We start from the raw sequence: 25,974 nt of genomic DNA on the forward strand, positions 1-25,974 counted from the left end.
GGGGCAGGCCTGCGTTTTTTCTGACACTCCCTGAAAATGACCGGTTACAACCCAAAACACCGGCTTCCTGTTATCACACTGCAAACGGTAACAGGGTTTTTTCGTTGTTTTGCCTCGCACATGCGTACTACGGGCGTTTCGCAGGCACAGTCAATCAGTCGCACAACAGTCGAGTATGAAGGTCGACATACATTAAGGTCGACAGTCAAAACTTGGCCCAAATGTCGACATGGACACGTAAAAGTGTACTGCTGCGCTCAGCATGCTTTGGATACGGTTACGATGATATTCTCCCTCCGGGCCTAGTGGATGTTATGTAGCTTTCACATCACATAAAACATTTTGAAACGTTTTGAAAAACTGTAATTTTGAATGGTATTTTAAACGGGTCTAGTGTTCATATTGCAGCAGATTACCATTTAAAAATACTGTTTAAGTACCATTCACATCACCAGTCAAGCCGTTTAACCTCTGAACACATTTCTACCCACAGCTTATTTTCTGGTTCAGGGAAGGGACAGCCTATCACAGTGCTCTAACCTTTATTTTTTACTAAATACCATTTCAGTGCCATTCATGCTGCTTTCAGACCGCATATCTGGCTTTGACCCTGTATTTGGAAACGTTTCCAAAAACGGGTCTGCCAGATAAAACCCCTTTCACACCGCAGCACTTAAACGGTATATTACCGTTTAAGTGCCGATTTTTTGACACTGGCAGACCCGTTTTTGGAAACTTTCCAAATACAGGGTCAAAGCCAGTGCAGCCTTCAGCCCTCCCCTCCGTGCAGCTCCCCCCCCCTCGCGCGTGTCGACGCCCCCCGTGCATGTCGACGCCCCCGCGCGTGTCGACCCCCCCGCGTGTCGGCGTTCCCCCCCCCCCCCCCCGTGTCGACTTACCCCGTGCCGGTACCTCCGTTGTGGATCCCGGCACTGCAGCTCAGTATGCTCGGAAAGCACTTATGAAAAAAGTGTCTTCCAGAAAATGGCTGCCCCATAGGAAACCCAGTTTAAAAAAACTGTCTTTCGTATGGGGGCAGCCATTTTCTGAAAGACACTTTTTTCATAAGTGCTTTCCGAGCATACTGAGCTGCAGTGCCGGGAACCACAACGGAGATACCGGCACGGGGTAAGTCGACACGGGGGGGGCGCCGACACGCGCGGGGGGGAAGGGGCCGTCGACACGCGCGGGGGGCGTCGACACACTAAAGTGCTGTGAATACTTAATGAGCGCTCATTAAGTATTCACTGTGCTGAATTTAGGACCCAACTCATTGGCTGGGTCCTAAATACCGTTTCAGAACCGATTTTGAGCCTAAAATACCGGTTCTGAAACGGGTAGGACCCTGCATTTTAACCGGTTAGAAAAAACGTTTTTTTCTAACCGGTTAAGTGGTCCTGCACCTTTCAGACCGCACACATTACCGTTTTAAAACGGTAAAAAAACGGCAATATACCGTTTTTAAAGTGCGGTCTGAAAGGGGCATTAGACAGCACAAAAAACGGCTCTGAATTGGCTTTAAAACGGGTAGGACTCTGCTTTTTAAACGTGTTGAAATACCAGTTAACTTTAAATGGTATTTCAACTATGACACTTTCACACTGCAGCCTTAAACGTTTTAAAAGGCAAAAAAACGGCAATATACCGTTTTAAAAGTGTGATGTGAAAGCTACATTAGGGTATAAAATAATGCCAGTTGTGTTTTTGTTTTTTAAACGCGAAAAAACACATGTTGACCTGTAGACATTTTTTATATAGGTCTAGTATTGTTTATTTTCAGGGAGATATTCATAATGGTTCCAAAACGTATATAATACCACATAAACACGAACGTCACCTGTAAAAGTCGCTCGCACAATTTTTTTCAAAATGATTCAATGATTATATTTCTACGGCAATCACATAAATATACAATAGTTTCACTTATTGTGATTTTTAATTTAAAAATAAAACGTGCAGCAGTCGCTGATCTGATATAGCGCACTTATACGGGCTATGAAATTATCGCAAGCCAAACACTATGGCGCATCACAAATCGCCCGGCAGCGCCGCTCTGTGGGAACCGCGGTGTGGACAGGAGGACACGTAGGAGACCGGTGAGTGTCCCGCTCTAGGATCACCAGAGTTTCCCCCCAGATTCCCAGTCTGCATTCTTCCTCTGTCTGGTGCTATTTATAGGTTTGGTGAAAGAAGGGTATTGTGCGTTATTCCGTGATTCAATGCACAAACATTATATACATGTAAGTCTTAGTAAGGAAATCTGCAGACAGGATCCCTGTAGTGATTACACTGTGGGATAACGAGGCTCCTCTTAGACCACTGTGTAACATGAAGGGAGCGTGCAGCACCCCCTATTACAGCCACACCCTTAGGAAACACCTAGGGCCCGGCTAATTCTCCAAAAACACCCGTTTCGGGGGGTTAGCCGCAAATATAAAGTAAGTGGAGGAGATTGCAGCCATTATCTCATTTCATGTCGACCTTGTTATGCGTTGAGTATGGGTCATAATACAGTCGACACAATGTAAACCGTTAATAGGTCAGCGCCTATTGGTCGACAGGCAAAAGGTTGACTCAAGAAAAAAGGTCAAAGGACGAGAAAGCAAAAATGTCAACATGGGAAAAGTCGACATTACAAAAAGGTTTGGGCACTATTCTATTCCTCCTCCGTGTCCACTGGAATGACAAAAAGTACTTTTTGAAAAAAATCATTAAAAACTTATGTCAACCTTTCGCTTGTGTAGACCTTTAGGCTATGTCGACCTAAGGAACATATCCCCATGTGACTACCTTTTTCAGGTCCACCTTTCGACCCCATTGTCCTTTTAACCCGGCCGACCTATTGATTGTCTATGTAGACGCTGTAGGTCTATCACCTGGAACCAATCCCAAAGTGAAGGGTTCTGATGGTCCTGGCTAGGTTTGGGGACAGTCACATACATATATGGCCGTTGCTAATCGCTCCCCAATGGTAATGATGAGACCGGCCCCTCTAGGAAACCCCCCGATAGACCAGACATTAATAATTCACCTGCACTGACACCAAAAACACAAGACCAAAGTAATAGAATCTCTCCAACCCTGACACACAGGAACACATTATTTATTACACCTTAGCAGCGCCTCGGGCACCCTACGTGTACACAGATACAAGTCCCAGCAGAGGCTGGCAGCACCACAACAACATTCCCGTGTCGTACAGCGCCGCAGAATTTCAGAACCATAGAACCGAAGGATTATAAAGAGAATAGTACTTGGTCAATGTGGAAAAGGTTGACGAGCGAAAATGCTGCCACACATTCTGTTGATGTTAATGTCGACACCTGATCACGTGGACCCCAATCAGCAAAGTGGGCACTATTATAGTGCTCGTTCGAGCACCCTGCCGCTTTAAAAACCTGCGTGGTTCTGGAGGTGCCGCCCTCTGCGGTGGTGTTCTAGCACAGTGTGGTCTGCATATCAGTTCTGAAATACAGACCACACTGTACTAGAGTTCATGTGGATGGGAATGCATGAAAAAGTCCAAAACATTTAAAAAAAAAAAAATTAAATCCTGAAAAACCTATGACGATCTTTCCATGTTGACCTAGAGACACTGTCATCTGATCATCCGGATACCACACCAAGGAAGGTCTACTGCCCCCTGCCTGCACTGGGAATAATTACAATCCTCGAAAACCTGTCCTTAGACACCGCAGCCAGGCCCTGTTTCCTAGGTCAGGACCCTGTGGGATTACAGACACCGCAGCCAGGCCCTGTTCCCTAGGTCAGGACCCTGTGGGATTACAGACACCGCAGCCAGGCCCTGTTCCCTAGGTCAGGACCCTGTGGGATTACAGACACCGCAGCCAGGCCCTGTTCCCTAGGTCAGGACCCAGTGGGATTACCGGATGTCAGCTGCCCGCCCATTTGCTTCCCAGCGTGCACGCATGTGTAAAGATGGCCATACATCTACAGATCAAATGTCAGATTGGGGAGGTTGGAAAAAAATCCTGGTAATGGATGAGAGCAGATGACAGTTGACCATTTGCTTTGAAATGCTGAAAAACTGCCAAAAGCGGTCACTCAGATATTACCAGGTTTTTGTTCCAACCAGTCCAATCTGACAATCGATCTGTAGATGTAGGGGCCCCATAAGGCTGCTCAGAGCTACGTTACACATGAGTGCACCTTACACATCTTCTTCGACGGTTGGCGACCATTGAAAAATGTAGGAGGTTCCCCCTGCCCTGTCAATGGGTGGGGGCAGCAGACCATACGCAAGGCAGGGTTTGGTTGATTCGCAAGGCTGCGGAATCGCATCCGAGCGATCCAACCAGAATAACCCCCTGGTGCGCAGGCAAATGCATCTGACTGTGTAACAGGAAACCTGGAGAGTGTATTACAGGCAGGACACCCACCCCGGCATAATAAATATACAATTATCATCACAATGGATATTGTAATCTAAGCCTAATCCCTTTCAGGCCAGCGCCAGTGCGACGGTCCCAACTCTCACTGGGTGCACCTGAAATGACGGCCTCCTAAATTATTGTCTGTTTCCGGAACATACTGCAAAACGTAGGTCATAAATATGTAAAGTGCAGCGCGCCAGGGATGGCCTATGGTGCAAAATTATTATGAATGTACTGTTTAAGGATTCATGAGCCAAAGAAAAGAACTCAATATTACACGGACGCAGCAGTAACAGCGGGAGACACTGGGGGGGGGGGGGGGGTAAGAGCCAGGTACACGGTACTGAAATCTAATGCCCACATGGGACAACTAGGTATAGGAGAGACATAGGATCACATCCGATAGGTCATGAAAAATCCAAGCCCCAAACCACCCCAATAAAAGCCGAACAAGCCCAGAATAATGTCAGACGTCATAGGGCTCCCAGATGCCCCCAATCACTGGTACGTACTAACAATGGTCAACATTCTGCTCCCAAGGATCAGTAGGCATGTGGCCTGAGGAGCGAGACGTACAGCCATCTCCTGACCCACAGCTGCCATTAATGAAGTATGTACGCCATGGGTACATTAAGTTTCCTCCAGGAGATTATACGAAGACCAGGCTGGCTGACTGGATGCAACAAGCGTCCTACCGGTACTTCCGCCACATAAAGAAGCAAATGGCTGCCGTGACACGCATCTTTAATTGTCCATAGTAAAGGTTAAGATCTATTACCAATCACAGTAGTGGGAATCGGCAGCCTGAACCATGCGTATTATCTTTCTGACAACGGAAGAGGAAAACAAGATGGCGCCCGGCCAACTCTCCCATGAGCGGGTAGAAGAGGAAGTTGGGCAACACAGATTCCATGCGGCGATGGCACAACGAGAGAGGGTTTGTCAACAGGAGGGCGCGCTTCCATTACTGAGGGGGAATAGGGAGGACGCCCTCAGACCGCGGAACAGGAACTGCAGTCACCACAGAAGTAATGCGGCCTTCGTTAACTCCTCACTTACCTGAGGAAACGCTGCTTCATACATTTGGGATATAATTTGTCCCTTAACAGTATAACCAAGCAAAAGTCACAATCCGGCATAGAAATAGCTTCATGTAATCAAAGTGTGTGCCCAGCCTAGATTAAGATCACGTAAGTACAGACTATAACCTGGGGACAGCTATCTGCACTAGAGCAAAGGTAGATGCCGATATATCTGTCGCACAGGTTACAGAAATGAAACCAGATGTCTGATTGGCTGCAGCACCTTATCCTCATAGATATCAGACGCTGTAATTACCTCATCATTTACTCCTATTTGTGCGGGCCCTAATCTTCCACTCATACTCCAGTTATGAGACCGCGCACGTTTCCAGTAACGTGTACACAGGCGGCTGAGAAAATCTGTTTGATGACCACACCGAAGGCGAATGAATATATATTTTTATCCCCCTTTAAACCAGGACACTCATGCATTATACAGGTTCTGTGGCTGACTAAAACCAGGTGAGAGGCAGGTATGAAGTCAGCAGCCGCAGAACCTGTATAATAATTCATGAGTGTCCCAGTTTAATGAGACAGTATGGAAAGCTTATATACAGATATAGCCGCGCTCATCGTTGCGGCGATTTGGCGTGCTCATATTAGTTGGTCGCGCCAAATTTGTACGCGCAGCAGCGAACCGATATTGCCGCTAAATGTGAATCTATGAGCCGCGATTGGCGCAGCAACGATAAGTGTGGCTACACCAATGTACTAGACACTCACTGATGGGAGAGGACCAGCGCACAATACTGTATATTGGCTAGGGGCTGGGTATTAGGTAGAGATGTGCAGGTTCGGATTAACCTGGATGTCAAAATGGGATCTTATTGGTTATCAGCTGTCACATGTTTTGACTCCAAATCATGTGACAGCTGGATAGCCAATAAGATCCTGATTTGATATCCGGGTAAATCCGAACCTGCACATCTCTAGTATTAGAACCACTTAGGGAGTTGTTCAATTGGGTTATGGTATAAATGGCAGACAATGTCTAGGTCCACAGTAACTGCGTCAACACCTTGAAATGGTCTACATACCCAATGTCGACATTGACAAAAGGTCAACGCATTTTTTTTTTTTTTATATATATGTCGACATGGACCCATATAAGTGTTCCCTCGAATGGCCGGGGCTAAACCCATCTAAACTATGGGATGTGCAAGAAAAAAAAAAACTTTTGACAATTTCCGCTCCGCGCCACCAGGGGGCGTGAGCTGAAAAAAAAGTCCGCCAGTGGCACTTGTGCCAGGTGACAGCAACTAATGAATAGGTTTTCGTTAAGCGCACATTACTTATGGCGCCCAACGTATCCTGATTCACTGTGTAATCAAGGAGAGAAAATCACAAACATTGGCGTAACGAGCAATGTACTGAAGGTCGACGCCCATTAATATAAACTGGGGGCTTATGTAACAGGCTGGGGTGTCCGGCGCCATAGAGGAACGGCCTGCTAGGACAGAGTACCCGATCCCTGCAAACTAGAGAGACGCAGCGAACTACATCGACAGTAAACGATCGACATGCGCGTTTTTCACGATTCATTTCCGACACCCCCCAATTAGTGCAGAACTTTGCTCGACAAGCATCGCGCCAGGTGTCTCGCTCTGCTGCGCTCGTCACAATTTACCGTTCCCACTAGCAGTCCACGTGGATGGTAAATATGAAGAAGCTTGAAATTTTTTTAAATATATATATGAAAAACTAATGTCGACCCTTTTCCATGTTGACCTAGATACTGTCCATCCGATACCCAGTCCAAAAGTGCACAGGCTCCACGTCTGCTTCTTAGCACAGGTCGGCGGTCAGAATGCCGACACTGGTAGAATGTTGACGTTGTGTATGTGGTAGCCCAGATTTTACGGTTAGGCTGTGGTTAAAGTTAGGTTTTGCTACAAAGAGAACGTAAATTAATGATGACATGCGGCTGGTTGACATTCATTACGTCGACTTGTAAAAGTCCGAGGACTCAGGGGTCATAAAACTGTGGTCATCCCTTATTTATATGACACCACCAAGCGCCTGTTGCGGTGTACAAAGAATCCATTCCACCCAAGAAAAAAAAAGCACTTAAGGCCCCCATACCCTATGCGATTTGGAGATCATCAGCCCAAATTGCATATCTGTCTGACATCCGATCTGGTCCGATGCGCGGTACCATCAGGTCAGATTTGGAGGTCGGGCGTGCAGCATGTAAGAGGAGTCGGAATCTGACCTTTTTAGCACCCGCGATGTATCCAGTCCAATTCCGAGGTGTGTGTGTGCGTGCGGTACCACACTGCTGGCACACACCTTTCTGCATGTCCGACCTCCGGGCAGCAGTTGCTGAGCGGCAGCAGGCGGTGATGAGGGGCGGAGTCAGCGCTTGGAGCGGACAATGAGGGTTATTCTGATTCACTATGAAAGGCACAATCACTCTCTAATGGACAAAACCATGTTAACTGCAGGTGGGGCAGATGTAACATGTGCAGGGACAGTTAGATTTTGGGTGTTATTTTGTTTCTGTGCGGGGTAAATACTGGCTGCTTTTTTTTTACACTGCAATATAAATCTCACTTAGAAGTACAAACCCCACCCAAATCTAATTCTCTCTGCACAAGTAACATCTGCCCCACCTGCAGTGCACATGGTTTTGTCCATTAGAGAGTGATCGTGCCTTTTCCGAGTGAATCAGAATAACCCCCAATGTCTCCTCCATAGTCTGAACAGGACCCCGGTTGCTCGATCCAGGTTACCCCTTCCAACTGCACAGCAACCCGGGATCAACCCTTTTTTTAACCTGGGTTGGATTGCCGGGTGGCTGCACCCAGGCTTTTTTTTTTTTTTTCAAAAAAAGGCCCTTTCACACCCCACAGTGACCCAGGTTATTTTTGCAATGTGAAAAAGGTAAAACTCTCCACCCCAGTCACTATCTGCTCTACCTCCACTATCTGTCTTCACAGCTCCCTCTCAATACCCAGCAAGTTTGAAACAGATCAGTGCCCCTGCAAAAACATCTTTTAGCACACAAAGGAGTAATTTGGTCTGTTGAGTGGCCTCTAGTGGTCAGTCGCGGTACTTCACCTCACAGAGGCTGATTCATCCTGCAGCTACACGGAGTATACACGGGGTGTGACTGTAATTACTATCTGTAATCATACTGGACAGCAATGTAAACAGGAATACATGACACGTGTGTGTGTGTGTGTTGTGTCATCACTGTGTGATACAGACACAAATAATAACAGCAGAGGAGTCATCACATCAGTAGTAATAAAATAAGCCCAGCCGTCACCTTTATGGGCACAGTAATGGTATGACTGGTTGCACCAATAATACCAGCACACTCGAGCGGAGACACACTTCAATCGCGCCATCCAGTGGCTGTCTGCTTGTACAACACTCGAATCCCCCCCCCCCATAGAGGTGAGGGGGGCCTTTTATTATATGATACAAAAAGGAAAACCTAGCAAAAGATACACGCTGGGCGATTTATGACAGCGGCCGGTAACACACACCTCTATGTAAAATGTTACAGTGGATAATCACAAGACACACTAATGTGTGAAGATATTTCCTGACACACAGCAGGCTATCCGTCAGTAAACACACTGGTATTTCTGAGCATTGCTGTGTAGTAAGTGCATCCTCAGTGGCTGCATTCTGACACCTCTGCTGACACCGCGGCCGATATAGAGAATATCAATAATCGTTCAGTGATGTCCCCGGGACCCGCTGAACATGCCGGTCGTATGGCTATGTAACCAAAATCAATGGTCGTTAACTACAAGTCCCAGCCATGCCACAGTTTTGCTATTAGTAAGTTTAATTTATATAGCGCACTTTCTCCAAGGCGCTTTACAGACATTAAAAACAGTGCACATAATACAGAAGATGTTGGTGGTACAGTAAAGGCCCATACACACTGGGCGACTGAGTGCACATAATACAGAAGATGTTGGTGGTACAGTAAAGGCCCACACACTGGGGGCGACTGAGCGGAGAGTCACTCAAAAAACAGCAGGTTAGAGCAGCTTTCAGCTCAAAGCCGCCCAGCGTGTATGGCCCGGTGAGGAGCGCTGCTGCTGCGCGCACCCGCATCATCGCTGGGAAAGCCGCTCGTCTGCTGTTTTACCAGCAGATGAGCGGCTTTGAGGATGGCTTTGCATAGCGCTCCGCCATGCAAAGCCGTCCACCCCCCCACTGACGGCTCTACTCACTGTCGACCATTAAAAGGGCCACCTAGTGATAGTCGACCCAGATATTGTCTACTATTTAGCCCAGAACCACGTGTGCCGAATGTGGACCATTTCGTGCATCAACCTCTTTTTCATGACGACTTTTTTACTGTTAATCTAAAGAACCGAACCCCACAGGGAATGGCCCCCAGCAAACAGTTACCGCTGCTGCAGACATAGGTTTTATAATGACGGTCTTTCCGTGATGGAGCTGGGAGTAAGCGGAATCTGAGTATCAGCGAGGGATCTGCTTACCCAGAGGTGTGACATCATTGTGTAAGCATGTGTAAGGCATCTAGGTCTCACCAACTACTGGCGCATAGGAAAACTATTCTATCCTTTGCCTATAATTACATAAATGACTGGTATTACGCACATATTTCCTGCACACAAACTCACGTGGACACGCGGGAAGACTCCAGTGAATGGGTAACGCCGGCTGGCAGCGCTGTGCGAGCCGCAGGCAGCAGCTGGAAAACTGGATTTCAAAGCAACATTTACCGGTTTAAAAGATTTATCCCTATACACAACACACCACACAGCAGCTGTGCCGCCGCCAGAGCTTATACACAACACGCCATACAGCAGCTGTGCCGCCGCCAGAGCTTATACACAACACGCCACACAGCAGCTGTGCCGCCGCCAGAGCTTATACACACCACAAAGCAACCTTGCCGCCGCCAGAGCTTATACACAACACAACACACAGCAGCTGTGCCGCCGCCAGAGCTTATACACAACACACCACACAGCAACTGTGCCGCTGCCAGAGCTGCAGTCTCGTTTTAAATTTGACATCTAGTTTACCTTGCCGACGCTGCGTAACACCGCACACTATGGACACTGGGCTGCTTCTGGGACTGAACACGAGTTAGTTTTAAATATGTACAGCATGGTCTGTATTTCAGCACTCATATATAGACCTCACAGCTAATCCGGCATTTATGGCATATTATGGAATATTATGGAATGGAGACAGCATCTGCGCCAACCGGACGTCAGTAACGATACGGTGTCCCGCCTGCACAGGTTCAGATACTGAGGCATTGGTTGCACTTGGGGGGGGGGGGGGGAGTTATCTACAACCACAGGAGTTAGATAAGCTGTTATCGTGAGTGATTGCGGCTATGGTTGGTAGATTGCAAGCTCCTTTGACCAGGCCATCTTTTCCTGGGATACGGTCATTAGGTCAACATGCTGAAGGGTCGACATGGGTCTAGATCGACATGGTGTTTTTCACTGTTTTTTTGAGACAACAGGCGGTATTTCATGCCCTACCATCCACTAGGGCGCGATGGGAGAATAAAATAGTGTGCCGAGCGCAGCGAGGCAACGTGCCCGAAGCATAGCGAGCGCAGCATGACATGCAAAGGGGACGCGGTGCTACGTTTAAGTGTCCATGTCGACTGTGTCGACATTCGGGTCAAAAAACTGCGACAAACCACATCGAGTTAATGACCTGTCGACCTAGACCCATGTTGACCTTTCAGCATGTCGACCTAATGATCCATACCCCTTTTCCTAGCGTGTCATAACAAAAATACACACAATGCAATACAATACAGTGCAGCTATGTGCATTGCGTACGTATACCGCATTTGTGGGTACTGTTCCTGCACATTAATAATGGCACGTATTGTATAACACAGGAATATACTGTATACAGATCACACTACACAGTAAGAGAGGTCAGATAGAAATCTCGCGCTGTAAAATATCTGATCAACCTGTAACACTTCTCTAATAAAACCAATGGGACATTTTCTAAGCGATCTGCCTTAATGTGACTAGATCGCTTAGAAATGAAGCACACATCGCTGTGTGTGTAGGGTCCATAGCGATGTGTGGCACCGCTGGGAGATGTAGAACCAGCATGTACCATAAATCTAGTCAGACCGCTTAGCGAGAGACTGCACATCGCCCCTGGTTTGTGTAGCGTGCGATAGCGACCAGCGTCACCAGAACACGCCCTACCTCTCCCTGAGTCCTCCCCATGAGCTCAACCTAAAAAATCTCCAATGCGTAATTGCTGGGGCACATCGCTGACACTTTCTGAGCGATCTGGATTCCGGGAAGCTCAAGGGGAATCTCAGGCACAAATAACTACGTGTGTAGGCCCCATAAGGCAGCTCAGTAATCCGTCAATATTACATAACCGTGACCTCCGAACTTTTAGCTATGGAGAGGAATTAGGGGGCATGGCTTGCCGGGAAAGGGGGTGTGGCCTATAATTGCATAGCCCCATGAGGCCACACCCCCGTTTTGATGCTTTGGGGGCCCTCATCCCTATATCCAAAAACCAAAATATTCCGAAAAACCTATGGTTTCTTTTTCCCCCGGCATCCATCTTTAGAGGCATTCCCGGCCCCAATGACAGGTGACGGTGCAGGTGACATCATGGCAACACCCAAGCAATGCATCCTTGGGACGGGGAATGCCTCTCAGGATGGATGCTGAGGGACCGCCGGAGGACCAGACATGTACAAAAAAAGAAAAATTCCAAAATCCCAAATAATCCCTTATCCCAGGGTTTCTCAAACTCGGTCCTCAGGACAGTTCACATTTACAGGTCTCCCGACAGGTGCACAGCTGTGCTCATTACTCACTGACACATTTTAAAAGATCCACAGGTGGAGCTAATTATTTCACTTGCGATTCTGTGAGGAGACCTGAAATCCATGTCCTTTGTGGGGTCCTGAGCACCGAGTTTGAGAACCTGTGCCTTATCCAAAATGCTCCTGGTCCCAACATGTAGTATTAGATTTCTTTTTATGGAAATTTCAGGTAAACAGATGAATAATTTGTAATCTTGAAATTCATTATCCAAAAACTCTCCAAAATAACAGTAAAACGTAAACTGCACCCAGCGGCTGCCCGTTGGCACGATAAACAAGTGCAGCCACAAACAGGCCACGCGAGGAGTGATAGGAGGAAGCCAAATATTCAGCAGGCTCCGGCCTGTACCTCTAGACGACATAATACATAACCAACAGCTGACAAAGCCAATCCTACAGCACACAGACTAAAGGCTCAGCTGCTGTAGTACTACACATGACAGAATGCCCTGCCACTGTTGTAACATACAATGACAGCAGGCATGTGACCGTGCATGCTGGGATGTGTAGTGCAACATCTCAGAAACACATCAGACATCTGGTGAGTCAGTCGGCATGAATTATTGGATTCCAAACGGGGAATGGTTCTAGGTACCCGACATGGGATATTCTGCTTCCGAAGTTGTGCAGACATTCAGCACTCCTTGTTCTACGGTCTCACGTGAACCACCATTACCCACTGTGACCAGTGGTGTCTAGCCAGAATTGTCCTGGGTAACAGACAATATACCACATCCAATGAAGGAAGTACTTGACGGAGGTCAGGGTCTCGTTCTTTAGCTTCTGTGGGATATGGGAGCAGAAGACCCCGCATAGTACCCCTGATAATACTACCACCCTGGAGAAAGCAGCTCACCTGGGCTTGTGACCTCTGTAAATGGTCTATGGAGGGCTGGACACATGTGGGGTGGTCCAATGAGATACATTGCAGTGCCTGGTGCCCAATCCAACAATGGAATATTGCACGAGGATAATGCACCAGGTCATCAGTCCAGAGCTGGTACGAGGAGCCTTCTGGAGAGTTCCGAAAAATAGTGTGACCACCACGTTTGCCCAACTTGAACCCCACCGAGCATTTATGGGACATGTTGGAGAGGTCCAGTCGCACCCAAGATCCTGTATCTAGAAATATTAGGGAGCTGTAGGAAGCCATTCAGATGGAATGGGTCACAGTCTCTCCAGATGACATAAATACACTCGTGGAACCAAGCACCTACACCATGACTTCCGGCACTTACTGCAGTGTACAATAGTACTATATACATATAAGTGACAGGGGTGTAGATCAGTACAGGTCAGTATAGTGATCCATATATATATACACAGTACAGCAGTGATATATTATATACATATAAGTGACAGGAGAGGACAGGGGTGTGTATCAGTAAAGGTAGGACAGTACAGGTCAGTATAGTGATGTATATATACAGTACAGCAGTGATATATAATATACTATATACATATAAGTGACAGGGATGTAGATCAGTACAGGTCAGTATAGTGATGTATAGATACACAGTACAGCAGTGATATATAATACTATATACATATAAGTGACAGGAGAGGACAGGGGTGTATATCAGTATAGGTAGGACAGTACAGGTCAGTATAGTGATGTATATATACACAGTACAGCAGTGATATATAATACTATATACATATAAGTGACAGGAGAGGACAGGGGTGTATATCAGTATAGGTAGGACAGTACAGGGCAGTATAGTGATGTATATATACACACAGTACAGCAGTGATATATAATACTATATACATATAAGTGACAGGAGAGGACAGGGGTGTAGATCAGTATAGGTAGGACAGTACAGGGCAGTATAGTGATGTATATATACACACAGTACAGCAGTGATATATAATACTATATACATATAAGTGACAAGAGTGTATATCAGTATAGGTAGGACAGTACAGGGCAGTATAGTGATGTATATATACAGTATAGCAGTGATATATAATATACTATATACATATAAGTGACAGGAGAGGACAGGGGAGTATATCAGTATAGGTAGTACAGTACAGGTCAGTATAGTGATGTGTATATACACAGTACAGCAGTGATATATTATATACATATACGTGACAGGAGAGGACAGGGGAGTATATCAGTATAGGTAGTACAGTACAGGTCAGTATAGTGATGTGTATATACACAGTACAGCAGTGATATATAATAATACATATAAGTGACAGGAGAGGACAGGGGTGTATAGGTAGGACAGTACAGGGCAGTATAGTGATGTATATATACACACACAGTACAGCAGTGATATATAATACTATATACATATAAGTGACAGGAGTGTATATCAGTATAGGTAGGACAGTACAGGTCAGTATAGTGATGTATATACACAGTACAGCAGTGATATATAATAATACTATATACATATAAGTGACAGGAGAGGACAGGGGAGTATATCAGTATAGGTAGGACAATACAGGGCAGTATAGTGGTGTGTGTGTGTGTGTGTGTGTGTGTGTGTGTGTACAACATATATATATATATATATATATATATATATATATATATATATATATATATATATATATATATATATATATATATAACAGTACAGCAATGATATATAACACTATACATATAAGTGACAGGAAAGTACATCAGTAAGGTAGCATAGCACAGGTCAGTATAGTGATGTATATATAGTGTACAGCAGTGATATATAGGACATACAGACGGCATGGTATATAGTGGTACAGACCAGTACAGGGCTATATGGCAGCCCAGGAACACCCGAAGTATTATGAGCAGCTCACCTCTCCAGTCTCCTCCGTCTCTCCCCGGGATGTGTCACCACGCACCGGTCCCCAGAGCTCGCAGTGAGCTGTCCAACCCAGCAGCTCCCAGCTCTGTAGTCTGTACTTCTCGCGAGATCTGCGGCTGCGCACCTGTCCCCCTGAGCTCCGTCTCCGATGGCACTAGCCGCAGGATTCCCTTCGTGGTCACGCCCCCATTCAGCGTCATCATTTACACTGACTCTGCCTCCCGCCGCTAGAGGCCGCCTCTGTTGCACTAAACTGTATCCACAACGGGAGGCAACAATTACACTGGAGCGGCCATGTTTTTGGCGACAACAGTCCGTAAAATAAAATAGATTATATTAAAGCACAATAGCCAATAGACTTCTAGTGTTAAATTAATTCTCTTAACTCATAATAGATAGAGCACTTTAATTTGGGACTCCTATTTTTGACACAAGTACTGGGGCCGATTAAAACTGCAGCTTGAATTTAGCCAGCCACAAAACCTGTGTAATTCATTTGTGCCTGATATTATAACAATAATTACCAGCAGGGGCGTAACTACCATAGGTGCAAGGAGTGCAGCTGCTATGGGGCCCAGAGCAGAAGGGGGCCCATCTTTACTGTCTAAGTAATATGTTTTACATACCATACCTCCCAACTTTTGACCTGAAGAAATAGGGACACTCGCACGGCAAAGCCGCGCGAGCGCCCGAAAATGGGGCGGGGTGTATGCAAATGAGGGCGCGGCTTATGCTAATTAGCCGCAACCTCATTTTCATACGAGAATAGACGATGTGCGCATGCGCACAGCGTCTATTCTACTAGATTAGGGGGTCTCCCAACTGCCACCCCCCGCAGCGGGACAATGCCTGCCGTGGGTGGGACAGCGAGACAGGACCCGAAAATCGGGACTGTCCCTCTAAAATCGTGACAGTTGGGAGGTATGACATACATTTATTACCATCAGTTGCTAAATAGGGGGCCCTTAAAAACTTTTGCTATGGGGCCTAGGAATATCTAGTTACGCCCCTGATTACCAGTAATCTAATTTGCGCCATCACGGCCCCACCCCATGCTTTTTAATAGCATTATAACGTGGGGGGCAGGGCTACGACATATCTCCTAACTGTCCTGATTTTCCTGGGACTGACCCTTTGGGATTCCCCATGTCACTCAGCCACTCTGCTCAGCATTGATGAAAATAGGCCTGGCTAGCAGGAGCGTCATTCCCGCAATACCACCCCCTTTGGATGAGGCCACACCCCTTATCAGCACTGGCGCACCGATGCCACACAGAAGTCCTGACCCCCACATCCAGTATGTTTGTAGGAATGCTATAATGATGTAAATTACGTAATTGATGCCACTCGGACCGCCCCTGTTGAGGCTGGGTGAAGGCGGGTTTCTGGGGGCTGCGGGGAGAGTGGGGTGGTGTGGCAGGATCTGGGAGACTTGGCTACCTTCCCGGGGTTGGGAGGGACAAATGTTTTTCGTGAGCCTTCCGGCATTTCTGGGAGAGTAGGCAAAGTCTGTTATAGAGATTTTCATCCTGATTCAGACCTGATCGCTGCTCTGCGAAATTGCAGAACCCTGCGATCAGGTAGCCTTCACACTGCCAGAGTGAAGTCCCGCCCTATGCAAGCTGGAAATCCATACACAATGTACTCACCATGTAATGATTCCCCAGTGTGTGCAGTCTGTGCGTAGCCCAGGACTTATTTGACCGGTGCGATAGAATCAGGCTGATCGGGGGCGGAGCTGACATCACACGCCCTCCCTGAAAACACCTGGGCACACCTGCGTTTTCCGTGACACTCCCAGAAAACAGGCGGGTGACACCAACAAATAGCGACTTGGTCCCTACCATAGTCTACACCCCAGCCTATCACCTGGGCAGATATTCCACCATCAGGAGCGATGACCTCCTGCCATGGAAACACTTTTATTAGGAAGCCACAGGTGCTGCTAATCAGACCGACCTTGATCACATCAGTTTTCTTACTACTGCTGCTGCTGCTGCTGCTGCTGCTCTGAAACCTCGACCGGATCCTCCACATTACCTTCATGTGTATAGATGCTGTCTCTGCAACATAGATAAAGTTTACATACAGCTTCTTGCATTCCAAGCCCACACATGGACTCCCCCACCTACCCCTGTGCAGCGTGACACAGAGCAGAGATATGTACATGTGCCGGGAAGCGCCACAACCAGGTGTCAGATTTGATTTTTTTATGGCAATAGAAGACAAATATGACCTTGTCCTGCCCAATGTATTTCATGCAGTCTTCACAGTTAGTTTTATTCAGATCATTAAGGAAAAATTATTCACAAGATCTGTATTACTGTATTTTATTACTATCTGTGCATATACACTGATGGGGAGCACTGCAAAAAGAATGACCTAGGGCCCCACAGGACAGGGTAAGGGCAGTTACTATTACCAAGGACAGGTAAGTAACAAACAAACAAGGTAAGGACAATGAGGGCAACAAAAGACAGGGTAAGGGCAGTGACAGCCACAGATTACAGGGTAAGGGCAGTGACAGCCACAGAGGACAGGGTAAGGGCAGTGACAGCCACATAGAACAGGGAAAGGGCAGTGACAGCCACAGAGGACAGGGTAAGGGCAGTGACAGACACAGAGGACAGGGTAAGGGCAGTGACAGCCACAGAGGAAAGGGTAAGGGCAGTGACAGCCACAGAGGATAGGGTAAGGGCAGTGACAGCCACAGAGGACAGGGTAAGGGCAGTGACAGTTACATAGGACAGGGTAAGGACAGTGACAGTTACATAGGACAGGGTAAGGGCAGTGACAGTTACATAGGACAGGGTAAGGACAGTGACGACCACAAATGACAGGGTAAGGGCAGTGACAGCCACAGAGGACAGGGTAAGGGCAGTGACAGTTACATAGGACAGGGTAAGGACAGTGACGACCACAAATGACAGGGTAAGGGAATTTACAGTTACATAGGACAGGGTAAGGGCAGAGACGGACACAGATGAAAGGGTAATGGCAGTGACAGTTACAAATGAAAGGGTAAGAGCAGTGACGGACACAGCGAACAGGGTAAGGGCAGTTACAGTCACAGAGGTCAGGGTAAGGGCTGGGATGGCCACAGAGGACAGAGTAAGGGCAGTGACAGCCACAGAGGTCAGGGTAAGGGCAGTGACAGCCACAGAGATTATGGTAAGGTCAGTGACATCCACAGAGGTCAGGGTAAGGTCAGTGACAGCCACAGAGGACAGGGTAAGGGCAGTGACGGCCACAGATGACAGGGTAAGGGCAGTGACGGCCACAGAGGTCATGGTAAGGGCAGTGATGGCCACAGAGGAAAGGGTAAGGGCAGTGACGGCCACAGAGGTCATGGTAAGGGCAGTGATGGCCACAGAGGACAGGGTAAGGGCAGTGACAGCCACAGAGGACAGGGTAAGGGCAGTGACGGCCACAGAGGTCATGGTAAGGGCAGTGACGGTCACAGAGGACAGGGTAAGGGCAGTGATGGCCACAGAGGTCATGGTAAGGGCAGTGACGGCCACAGAGGTCATGGTAAGGGCAGTGATGGCCACAGAGGAAAGGGTAAGGGCAGTGACGGTCACAGAGGACAGGGTAAGGGCAGTGATGGCCACAGAGGACAGGGTAAGGGCAGTGACAGCCACAGAGGACAGGGTAAGGGCAGTGACGGCCACAGAGGTCATGGTAAGGGCAGTGACGGCCACAGAGGTCATGGTAAGGGCAGTGATGGTCACAGAGGACAGGGTAAGGGCAGTGATGGTCACAGAGGACAGGGTAAGGGCAGTGATGGCCACAGAGGTCATGGTAAGGGCAGTGACGGCCACAGAGGTCATGGTAAGGGCAGTGACGGCCACAGAGGTCATGGTAAGGGCAGTGACGGCCACAGAGGAAAGGGTAAGGGCAGTGACGGTCACAGAGGACAGGGTAAGGGCAGTGACGGCCACAGAGGACAGGGTAAGGGCAGTGACGGCCACAGAGGACAGGGTAAGGGCAGTGACAGCCACAGAGGACAGGGTAAGGGCAGTGACGACCACAGAGGTCATGGTAAGGGCAGTGACGGCCACAGAGGTCATGGTAAGGGCAGTGACGGTCACAGAGGACAGGGTAAGGGCAGTGACGGTCACAGAGGACAGGGTAAGGGCAGTGATGGCCACAGAGGACAGGGTAAAGGCAGTGACGGCCACAGAGGTCATGGTAAGGGCAGTGATGGCCACAGAGGAAAGGGTAAGGGCAGTGACGGTCACAGAGGACAGGGTAAGGGCAGTGACGGCCACAGAGGACAGGGTAAGGGCAGTGACGGCCACAGAGGACAGGGTAAGGGCAGTGACGGCCACAGAGGTCATGGTAAGGGCAGTGACGGCCACAGAGGTCATGGTAAGGGCAGTGACGGTCACAGAGGACAGGGTAAGGGCAGTGACGGTCACAGAGGACAGGGTAAGGGCAGTGATGGCCACAGAGGACAGGGTAAAGGCAGTGACGGCCACAGAGGACAGGGTAAGGGCAGTGACGGCCACAGAGGTCATGGTAAGGGCAGTGATGGTCACAGAGGACAGGGTAAGGGGCAGTGATGGCCACAGAGGACAGGGTAAGGGCAGTGGCCTTACCCCAATTGGGAAAACACAAAGTCTGGGGCAGTATAAGGAGAATGGCATGGAAGCCATAGTTGTAGAGGAAATTATAATTTTTCACACGTATTACAAGTAGAAGCCATGCCTGATTGTAACACAGCAAATATGACACCAGTGATTAACACCTGTGAGAAAAGCAGATGTCAATAAGCAAAAAGTCAACATGGAGAGAATTGTTGTACAGCCGCCCAGCTGGGATGCCGGACCGCAAACACTCTGCAGGGTGATAACTGTCCTACTGTTGACTATGGGTGGAACACACTGGCAGCTGAAAGTTCAAAGGATTAAAACAATTTCTCCCTGAAGGAATTAAATTGTCAAACCAGTTTTAGCAGAGAATGTTTGCGGTCTGTAGTCCCTATATACAATGTACTTATGGGGTGACTATATTATACTGTAATGTATATTTACACACTGTATTCTTACTGCGGAGCAGCCAAGTACTGGAGACGTCCTGAGTAAGAAGGAGAAATCATACAATAACTCCACTGTGCTAATATCTGTGATTAATTACCCTTCCTGTTATCAACATGAAAACAATATTGTTACAGAATACTTTCCATAATACAGCTAAAAAGTGATCACACCCCCAACGTGACCTGACCACTGGTCATGTGCACTGCAGGGGGGCAGATGTAACTTGTGCAGAGAGTTTGATTTGGGTGAGGTTTTACTTCAAAGTGAGATCTATATTGCAGTGTAAAAATAAAGCAGCCAGTATTGACCCTGCGCAGAAACAAAATAACTCACCCAAATTGAATTCTCTTTGCACATTTTACATCTGCCCCCCTGCAGCGCACATGGGTTTGTCCATCTGAGAAGGATTTTGTCAGAAAGAGTGAACTAGAATAAGGCCCTTAGAGTGTTAGCTCTGGGGACAAAATGTGCACTGTGCTTCAACTGTGATTATGCAGCCTAGATCTGTAATAAAAAGTGACAATTCATGTCGTCATGGAGATTTGTCAGCTGTACTGCGCTACCCTGCTTGTGTCAGCTCCTCTGCTGCTGTCCCTGCTCCCACAGCCTGAGGTGAAAGTGTGGACGTCCAACACCTGCCGATTGCAGTAAGTACAACATGGATGCCTCTCTCAGGGGTGAATCTATTAATATGGGATGGGGTCCATAGCAACCAATTAGATTCTATCTAATATCGTCTAGATAAATATATAAGAAGTTGAATCTGATTGGTTGTTATGGGCAACATCCAATCTTCAACAGAAATCCAATCTTAGTAATTATACCCCTAAGAGTCATCCTTCATTTTGTGATAGCCAGATTCAGGGTTGACCCCAAAATTCTGGAGCCCCTAGGCAGCAGCCTTAATCTTGAATGTATCCTCCCCCCCCAATACATTAATCTTCATTTTTACTTACATGCTCATTGCCAGGGGCTCCATGCTCATCGCCAGGGGTTTCTTGCTCATTGCCAGGAGTTTATTGCTAGTTGCTAGGTATTTCACACTCAGGGTTGTAGGCTGGTGGTTTCACACTCATTCCCAGGGGTTTAATGCTTGTTACCAGGGGTTTCACACTCATTGCAGGAGAGCCAGCACTCTCAGCACTTCCTCTAGCATGTGTCTCCTCCTAGGAGGCAGCCATTTTTGCTGGGATATTTTCAGCAGAATCCATGCAGATGGCCAGACAACATGGAATCTGCATAGAACAGCAACGGCTCACCCAAGTCATTGTTTGGTCTACACTAGGGATGGCCATTGACCATCGATGATTAGAAATCATCAATCGTTTATGGCTGATGTTGAATTGTTTTGCCATCGATGGGGGAGAACCAGATGGTTTTCCCCCATCGATGTCAAGCTTAAACGAATAGTTTATTTTTTGCTTTTTCTCCAAGGGAGCATAGCTCTGCCCCCGACACCAGCAAAGACCATACTTTGGGCCTTATTCTGGTTGGAGCGGCCGGGCCGTACGCGTACGTCCCGGGGTTTTTCATGATCTGTGCATGTGCAGATACGCTAATGCGCCGGCGCGAACACTCCACAACGCTTACGGCCGGGGTCTCAACGTGCGAAAAAACCTGTACGCGAGTGTACGGGTAATGGGGCGGCATAGGGGCGTGTTGATGGGAGCGGCCGAAATAATGAGGGAAAATGGGCGTAAATATGGGCGTACACGGGGGTGTGCACAAAAAATGAGCGGTGCTACTACCGCACGATCGACTAAGGCACCGTTCATTTCGGACACCAAACAGGCGGCCGCCAACCGCCAGCTCAAACCACCCCTACAGATACCGCATGCCAGCGTGCGGCTGAGTTGGCTAATTAACGCTGATTACTACTCAAACACATACACCTGAATGTAATAAGCAATGCTGCAGTCTATTAAGTCCAAACCATGATTTCACTGCCTGCAAGCCACACACACAGCACGCAAACACATTGGAAGCTTATGTTTCTATACTTCTCCACATTTAAAGGTTTGTTTAATTTAAGGTAAAAATCTTTTTATACGCTAAGGTAGGTATTTGCTAAACAGACACATTCACTACGTGCTTTCATAGACTTTACGCAGTAGCACACTCAATCTACACAAGTCGACATGTGTCAACGTGTTCACTCTAATACTAACATAGGTTTTGTATTTAGGATACAATAACATAAACCACATCTAACACCTACAAAGGATGTTTCAGCAATGTTTGAAGCCCATGACCACTATTTTCCACACAATCTTTGTATAGTACCCAAAATAATGACCTGTACCACTATCTCATCTGCTATGATTTGGATTTGACTACACTCTGGATGTAAGATGCCACCAATCACATTATTGCACTCTCATCTCTCTAACAAAGGATTCCTACATCTGCTTATGACACTGTAAAATCATATATATTTAAAAAGTTATGCATGTTTGTTCACAAGCTAATTTATCATGTTTGGCCCATTCACACATCTTTTTTTAGGGAGGACACATATGCATTCCTACACAAATGTACCTTTTCACCCTTGTTTGTCTGCCTCACCCACTCCATGAGGAAAGCATTGTTCTGGACCTGCTTTTACCTACTACTGTAGGAGCTACCTCACCTGCACACAAACTGCTTTCTCACCTATTAAGTTGCTCTGCACATGTGCTGACACAAACTAATTAGCAGGGAAAAGTTGGATAGGAACATGGGAATGGCCATGGAGAGGGTTACACATGGGAAACTTCGACCACACTTCAACAAATGTTCAAAAATACCCTGGTCAGTAAGTACACATAAATCTAGTATTTGTTTCACACAAGAAATTACACATAGCACAATTTAGATTTAATTAGTAAAATAAATTTATTTGCTGTTCAGCATCACAGCTTGACACTTTAATGTGAGAAATCAAATAAACAAATAAAATAGACACACAAATAATAAAACAGCCAGAACAAGAGGTTGCATATCTCCAAACATGTGTTACCCTGCAAATGCAATGGTGAAAGAAATGGGGACACCAGAATACGTACTGCAACAACCAGGGTGAATACTAAGCAAGATACACACCACCAAAAAAAAATATCCTGCATTTGTAGAGGTCAAAATACGAACTTTCATGCCCATGGCACGCAAATGGATCGATGGCCAACTCAGGAAGCGGATGTCCAGTGCAATTTAAACCTTTGGCCTCCAACCACAGAGGAAGTGAACCAGGTCTCATTTGGGCCCTTTTTTGCCCCTTTTAGATGGGGCCTTGGGGACAGGGGCCTTTGGCTCAGCTGGCTTTCGGCGTCTTCCCCTAGTCGACACAGGAGGGTCAGCCGAGGTGGAAGGTTGGGGAGCAGCTTGGGGTGGGGCAGCAGATGGGGGATTGTCCCTTAGGGACCTGGCGGTGGACAGCTGCTCCGCAAGAAGTTCATTCTGGCGGCTGAGGTGTTGGCCAATGCTTACTATGCCAGCCGCCAGAGTTTCATTAATGCGGTTCAAGGCCTCAACCTGCAGCTTGTTTGTGGCCTTCCACTCCGCCAGAAAATCCGCCACCTGCTGCTGACGGATCGCAGCATCCACCCCTTGCTGCTCGATCCTGTCCAGCGTCACCAACAGGCTCTCATCCCATGTCTCCTGTGGCTGGGGCTGGGGGCGACGTCTTGGTGGAGGCTGGACCACTGGCTCCACCTGTGGCTCTGCAGAGGAAGATGCTGCCGGTACATCCTGTCTTTCTGCTTCTGCTAGGATAAGAATTGAAAACAATGTCACCATCACATACGCAATAAAAAATATCTTTCTAAATACAATGCATTACTGTGACTTACCATCAAAAGCAGCATCAAAGACCTCTGCCGGGAGCTCACTGTCCATATTGGAGATCCCCCTGATCTCCCCCACATCAATCACGTCACAGGAGTCCTGCTCCAGGGGGGTATACTCCAAATGGTCAGGCATAGGACCTCTCCCGGTGGACATGCTGTGGTTGTACCGGTCAGTCATCTTCCTCTTCAGTGTACTTTTGAAGTCAGTCCACCTACAAGTTTAAAAATACAAATATCACCATGAGATATGTGCACCACTGTGCTACGTGTAGGGTTACCACCTAGTCCCTTAAATTCCGGACACATGTTAATTACACAGGTTCTGTGGCAGTTTAAAATTAGGTGAAGTGGAGTCTTGAAGTCAGCCAGCCACAGAACCTGTGTAATTAATATGTGTCCGGAATTAAAGGGACTATGTGGTACCCCTAGCTACGTGACATTTCCTAGTGTGGGTGATCTTATGTTTTTTTGCCATATGTGTCCCACACACACATTCATGTCTCAATTAGGAGGCATTTCAGTGTCTCATCTCATTCATTAGGCCACTAAATGCACATACATACATCACTATGCAGAAATGACATCATCCATGGCCAAATTAGGCACCTCCACCTGGTGTGAAACTACACATTCCACCATAGCTTGACAATGTGGTTATTATGGAGTAATTTAACTATGGAATGGCATACTGGGATATGTAGTTTCTCACCAGCTACATGTGCACAGTTTGCTCATTCTTGTTTCAGTAGCATCATATGGAACATGTTACAACAACTCTTTACAAAACACACTTTCTCTTGTCCCATCACATACTTCACATGAGCAGAACTGTGCCCATAACCTCACATCACACCAATGGTGCATGTTTCATATATCAATGTGGGTTATTAGACATGGTTGTGTTCACATGGGACATTGAAGTGTAGCACTATCTACAAACACACCTTTCTATTAGTCTCAAAACATACATGTAACATATGTACACACATATGACATTATCAGGGGGACAAAGACCAGGGCAATTTTATTAGCAGTCTCCAGAAGGAACTGAGGCCCTTATTCTAGTTCACTCTTTCTGCCCAAATATTTATTTGATGGACAAAACCATGTGCACTGCAGGTGAGGCAGATGTAAACCCCCCCCCCCCAAATCTGATTATCTCTGCACAAGTAACACCTGCCTCACCTGCAGTGCACATGGTTTTGTCCATCTAAGAAATATTTGGGCAGAAAGAGTGAACTAGAATAAGGGCCTCAGTTCCTGCTGGAGACTGCTGAAAAATTGCCCTGACAAACACACTAACCTTTTCTTCACCGCGTCCCAAGTTCTGACCACTGGTGCCACCTGGTTCACTTCCTCTGTGATCTTCTCCCAAAGGTTTCTCCTTGCACTGGCACCCGGCTTCCTGGTTGCCAATTCAATCCATTTGCGTGCCCTGGGCACTAGAATTCGCATTTCGGCCTCTACAAATGCAGGGTTTCTCTTTCTGGTGGTGGTATCCTGCTCAGTCCTCACCCTAGATGTTGCAGCCTGTTTTCTGGTGGCCCCAGTTCTCTCACCATGCACCTGCTGGGTCACACCTGTTTGGAGAGATGCAACCTCTTGTTCTGGCTGGTTGCTTGGCCCTTGTGGAGCTGGTGGAGGTTCACCAGGGCCTGTTACTGAGGGGCCCGCTTGATCTTGCAGGCTACTCCTCTCTTGGGCCCTCCTTCTCCGCTCCTGTTCCCTCTTGTTCAGTGCATCAAGCAGGGATTGTGCTGTAGCTCTCTGCAGAGCGTCCTCAGCTGCGGAATCGTCTGAGTCAGACATGTTTGCAGCAATTGTGGGCTGCATCTGACTGAATATTTATATGTTAATCTCCCGCCATGAACAAGGGGGCGTATATTTTTTTCCGCAAGGTAGATGCAAATTTACGCCGATATTTGCCGCCGATAATTCCCGCTTAAATTACGCAGGTCTCAACGCACCTGATCAATCACCTGTATATGCATATACACAG

General features: G+C 47.3%; 1 protein-coding gene across 4 annotated transcripts in view; it reads right to left on the reverse strand.

Annotated features, from left to right (window-relative positions):
• STK38L (serine/threonine kinase 38 like) overlaps positions 1-15,318 on the reverse strand; it is a 32,371-nt gene extending 17,053 nt beyond the window's left edge. The window contains exon 1 of one of the 4 annotated variants that reach the window (XM_083181073.1): positions 15,102-15,318. The gene's annotated coding sequence lies outside the window, so the exon portion shown is untranslated. The remainder of the gene's footprint in view (positions 1-15,101) is intronic. The other 3 variants (XM_083181075.1, XM_083181074.1, XM_083181077.1) reach the window with 3 other exon arrangements.
• Between the last annotated feature and the right edge of the window lie 10,656 nt (positions 15,319-25,974).

This window comes from Crinia signifera, chromosome 4, assembly GCF_055691185.1.
Source record: "Crinia signifera chromosome 4, ASM5569118v1, whole genome shotgun sequence".
Lineage (NCBI taxonomy): Eukaryota > Metazoa > Chordata > Amphibia > Anura > Myobatrachidae > Crinia > Crinia signifera.